The sequence below is a fragment of the Hydractinia symbiolongicarpus genome, chromosome 5 (assembly GCF_029227915.1).
Source record: "Hydractinia symbiolongicarpus strain clone_291-10 chromosome 5, HSymV2.1, whole genome shotgun sequence".
Taxonomy (NCBI): Eukaryota; Metazoa; Cnidaria; class Hydrozoa; order Anthoathecata; family Hydractiniidae; genus Hydractinia; species Hydractinia symbiolongicarpus.
Genome location: NC_079879.1, coordinates 6,383,442 through 6,389,005, shown reverse-complemented (window position 1 = coordinate 6,389,005; position 5,564 = coordinate 6,383,442). Strand labels below are relative to the sequence as shown.

Genomic DNA, 5,564 nt, shown 5'->3' with positions numbered 1-5,564 from the left:
TCGCATTTGATATTCGTGTTTCCGCAACATCATTTTCTAACTCAGCGGGGGGTCCGCGCAGAGACAGACAGACGACGGCTATTATTATAGAGACTAGTCGTTAGCCCGTGGAAAAATCCACGGGGTCGTCCGTCCTTCAAATTAACCCGTTGCAACAAAGTGGACAGAAATATATCGCATTTGGTATTGGTGCGCATTTTAAAAATTCGTGTTTCCGTTACGGGACACGGCTTTCGCGGACACACAGACAGACAGACGACGGCTATTATTAAAGAGATTACAAACAATAGAACATACTGTGTGAAATGAGTGAGAAGGATAAGAAGGAAAACGAAGGAGGAAAAAGCCCGTTTAAACAAGATTTCGGATACGATACGAAATCTTAAAAAAATATGTAATCCCGGAAAAGAGCTATGGTAGTTCAAATAATAAATACAGACGATAGCAGTTACATTATTCCGGGTCACTGTCTGAGCCGGACAGGGAAACATGCCTCTCTTCAGGATTAACCTTTTCGCCATTGGTAAGCACTGAAATATAAAAAAATGTCATAGAAAAGCATTTGAGAAACCATATCTAATCCTAAGTTTTAAAACTGCAAGAGCTGTTGTTAAGATATCCCAATCAGAAGCACACAATAAAGAAGAATCCTGAACATTTGACAAAACCAAAAAAAAATAAATATAAATATAAACTAGCACAATTAGGCAAAAGAAGCATTCAGCATACCTCATTCGCATAAAAGTTGAAGCTATTGACATCTATCTCATTTTCCAATTATACTGTAAAAAAGCCACTAGCTAGACATTTCTTTTTTGAGTATGCCGACTTCTTCTTCGCATTTTTTCAACAACTCATTTTCGTTGTCGCCACTATTTTTTAAACCCTACAGTACCTCAACCCGAATGTTTTCACAATGAGTGTAAAATCATGATATATGAAGTGTCAAGAAATGTAACAACAATTCTACTTACCATCAATCTCTGTATTTTCCTTCCATGGGAAATCAAAATCACTGTCTTCGCCAGACTTCTCCTCAACACGAGGTACACCAATGTCCCCGCAATGGTGTTATAACATTTCATGAAGTCTTTATCAAAGTCTCCACAGATTTACATACTATGTAATTCAATCCTCCTTTTATTATCTGCCTTCTTTGTTTCTTGTTTGTCCTTATATGCATTGCTTCTGCCCATGAAATAAGGTGTCGTTGTCCTTTTCGCTTGCTGCTGTTATTTTCAAGTTTTTCACGGAGCAACTTTTCCATTTTGCTAGCAGGATAATTCTTTGTTGAGATCCACTCTAGATCTTTTGCATGAAACAAGAAGATATATTCAGATGTTGAATATATCTTACCTACTTTAATCATAGAAACTTTGCAAGATTGAATTGAATTTAAGAACACTTTCGAAAAGTGAATTTAAATTTCATGAAATAGATTTTCGCCATGGAACCATTGTGTGATTGTTTTTTGAAGAGTACATACACATTTTCAATGTGTTTATTGAAATTTCAATACGTTCTTGTTTCAATTATTCCTTTTGAAATTTACTATATTGATCAGGAAGGAACCATTTTTAGCTCGAAATATGCTTGCTCTGCACTTCACTCACAAGTTACCTAGTGTACCTAGTGTAGATAAACAACCACCTCCAATTTACATTCGCTCAGCGGTCATTTTTTTAAATAATGGAACAATATTCAGCAACCTTTCCCAACAAACTATCTCATGCTGATTACGTAAGTCTCAAATGATTTTCCATTATAGAATACTTCATAGAATGTTATTAAACAATTGATATTTTATACTCTTAGCCTTTTACTTTGTGCAAATTTAGTACTATACTGTGAGTTCTTGTGTTATGGTAGTTATCCTTTTTAAACAATTTAGTTTTTTGCGGTTGTCTATACCATGGCAAACAACTCTGTTTGTGAGTGACCACGGTAAAATACACAGTATGGATTGGTGGCCCCCTAACTCACCGCTGGAGGCAAGAAAGAAGGTAAGATAACTCTTGTACGCGCCTAACTGACTGGCCATCTCCAAATGCCACCCCCACCTCTCCCCCTCCTAGCTAATGACGGCAGTTTATTGTTTTCCACTTTCATATTAGAATCTTGATTACCTGTAAATAAACATTACCTACGTCCCCTAAACGACTATCGTGCAGAGAAACGCACAGTTCTGTGAAAAAACGAGTCTGTCTAGCCACAAATTTAGCCAGGAGACCCAGCGTTTTCCCTTCAAACCGCCTTTACGATCAATTTTTTCTTTCTCTATCAAAGAAAGCTTAAATAACTAGGCTAGTCATAAAGTATGATATGAAATGTTATGGAAGGTTGAGCTGGGTATCCTGGCTACAGACTCAGCCTAGTGTAAGTGGCGGCTTCTCAAGTTTGTAGATACCTGATGATGACGTTAATAAATAAATCTTAGTGTTATATTTCCTTGTTTGAAACAGGGAAGAGGATGGGGAACAAGGATGCAGTAGTCCGTAAACCGCGGAGCGCCCTGCAGTGCAGCGGATAGACGCAGCAGCGATGCGCTCCGTCCTGACATAGTCACCAGGTCTCTATATTATATGGATTCTCGGATTTCCTTAAAAAAAATCATCAATATATCCATTTTTCATACATATGGTCAATATGTCAATATTTAGAAGCCCGTTCATTGCAGTGCATATGGACATAATATCAATTCTACATTATCGATATATTGTCCGTTTTTTATAGTGAGTATGTTGTAAAAACAAAGCCCTTAGAAGTCAAAAATGTCATAAGGAGAACATTTTAAACCTTGTCAAAACCCAACAACTTTACTATTCAAATCTGGCTGTTCAAATCTTCGTTGTCGAACCATTAAAAAGCAATGTAAAGAGCCTTAACTTTTGATTAATCACGGTAGAAAAATTCGAAGAGCTTAAATTTCTGATTTGTTTCCATTTTAAAAAAGCAGCAAAAGATAAATAAGAATCTCCTCCATATCGTTACTTACCGGTACTGGCTTGGATAGAACTTGATGATATGGTTACAAAAGACTGGGTAACAAAGCGTACGGCGGTTCTTATGATCAATGGCAATTAAAAATAATTAAAATACCGGAGATTAATGTAGTTTATTCTATTACACCGCAATTTTGCACACAAAAAGATAGAATAAGTGTATTACTGAATGAATTACAAATTTTGAATTGATTTGGATTATTGTTTGTTGCAGTATGAAACTAATTACTGCACACCCTGTTGTTCTTTAATTTGAACTACCACCTTTTAAAGATGGATTGGATTCGAACCAATAACTTTCATAGTCTTGCAACAATAGACTTAATTTACTTGGAATTCACGAAATTCAATGTCACTTCAAATAAAAACACATCATAAAGCTTGTTGTTACAAAATTAATTGTGAGTTAAAAACCGTAGCTAAGTATTACAGGTTTGTTGAAACTGTTGTCTCCTTGAATTAACAAACTTTAGACTTTCGCCAAATTTTTTTTTAAAGTAAAGGGTGTAGCCACCTATCTGAAAACTTTGTTGCAGCCAACTGGTTTTCGGCTATTTTCGCTTTTTAGCCAGATTTTTTTAAAAATTCACGTTAATTTAATGTCCCTTATTAAAGTGTAACGTAAATATCCAGGACGTTTAAAAAGCTACTAGTTGTATTTTTCTGACATCGCAACAGCGATTATAGCCAGGGACAAGGTTGTATTATTATAACCTCGCTACGGACGACGTTGTACTTATATAACATAACACAAGTTCAGCTGGGAAGAGGCCAGGGAAGGGCTGCAGAAAGTTAGTATGTATCACCATGCTCGGCAGCATGGCTGCATGTATTAATGTAACTGTGTCTCTTTTATTACTTGCAGAGTAATTAATTACCCAATGGGTTATGGCATATGCTCGTCATTCATAAAACAACGCATCCATCCATACCGTACCGTACGCATTTAATTTTTGCAACGTGAAATTCATCGTTAAACACATTTTAAAATTCTGGTTAAATACTAAGAATTAAAACGCAAAGGCCTACTAAATATCTCGATTAACATTTAAGGTCTTTTTTTATCACATAAAATGTGTACAACTGTTCTAAATTTTAACGAGTTTGTTCGGAAACAAAAAAGCAAGGGGAACTTTATTCTAGTCAGTACACAAGCAAGCGAATTGAATTAAGTAATTGGGAAAAATGTCCTATTAGGGTAAATATTTAGGCAATTAGCCTGGCACATCCACACCTACACATACAATACTGAAAACAAAATTTAGGAAACCATTCACGCAATATATACGATATTGAATGTTTTGTGAAGCTAAACAAGGCAAATCTTATTCTGATTAAAAAACAATTAGACAAGTAGCGAAACCTATCAATTCATCATTAAAAAAGTATTTTGGGGAATAATCTTACGCAATATAAAAAAAAGAACAGAATAAAAAACGGTCCAACGATCACTTTTTTTTACTCAAAAATCGAAAGGGCGAGTAGCACGCGCGTGCGTATATCATTGCATGTGCATACATCAAAGATTTTGTTAAAGCTCTCTCGCACCTTGTAGGAAGAAGCTCGCACCAAATGAAATGTTCAATGTTCTAGCAAGCGAATAAAAAAGCCTTTCTTCTACTTTGTAAACAGGCAAGGGAGCAAAAGATCCTGACATACAATCTAAAAGATATCTGATAAAAACGCTATCGCGAAAGGTGAAGTATTAAATCTCTTGGTCGGCCAATTCGAGAAAAGACTTTATTCCACTCAGAAAACAGGCACGAGAGTGTTAGACCTATCCATACATCATTTGAAATGAGAATTTTGGAAGTTGCCTTTCACGCTGAATATAATGTTAGATATCCATCCATACACTACTAAAAAGGAGATTTAGCTAGTAAGCGAATCAAAAGCGAAACTTTATTCTACACCACAAAGAAGCAATCAAGAAGAAGACCCTACCAGATATGTCTAAAAACACTTCATTCCACTCCGATAACAATCACGCGCGATAATATCAGATGTCCTAGCATGTAAATTCACGGGAAGACTTTATTGCACTCAGTAAGAAGCAGGAACAAGGGAGACCGATCCATACCACCATACAGTATTAAAAGGATATTTTGCAAAATACCTTCAGGCGGAAAAACATACAGCATGTCCTAGCAGACCTGTGTATACAAAATTAGTTCTACTCAGTAAACAACCAATCAAATGAGAGATCCATCCATACCTTATAAAAAGAGATTTTATCAAAATACATGCATCATTTAAAAAACGCATTTTTTGATCTTACCCTTCGCGCGAATTAAAATATTTAGCACGCCAACCTTAGATGTTCTAACAGCTCAATTCACGGAATACTTTATTCGACGCAGTAAAAATGAAGGAATGTGGGACACCTATCCATACATCTATCAAAAGAGAGATATTGAAACAAGCAGTAGAGTTGAATATCCATACACAAATAAAAACGATATTTCAGAAAAATACTTGTGTGTATCATATGTTTTTTTTGCTGTTCATAGGAAGCAGTTTAATGTGATTTTGAACTTTCAATATTTTTAAAACTAAAACCTT

The 5,564-nt window shown here is 35.6% G+C and overlaps 1 long non-coding RNA gene across 1 annotated transcript; it reads right to left on the bottom strand.

The window, feature by feature from the left end:
- Positions 1-208: 208 nt before the first annotated feature.
- LOC130644436 (uncharacterized) lies at positions 209-1,195 on the bottom strand. Its single transcript, XR_008982603.1, has 2 exons — positions 730-1,195; positions 209-530 (listed from the first exon to the last, which is right to left on the bottom strand). It is a non-coding gene; the product is annotated as an uncharacterized LOC130644436 (long non-coding RNA).
- Positions 1,196-5,564: the final 4,369 nt, after the last annotated feature.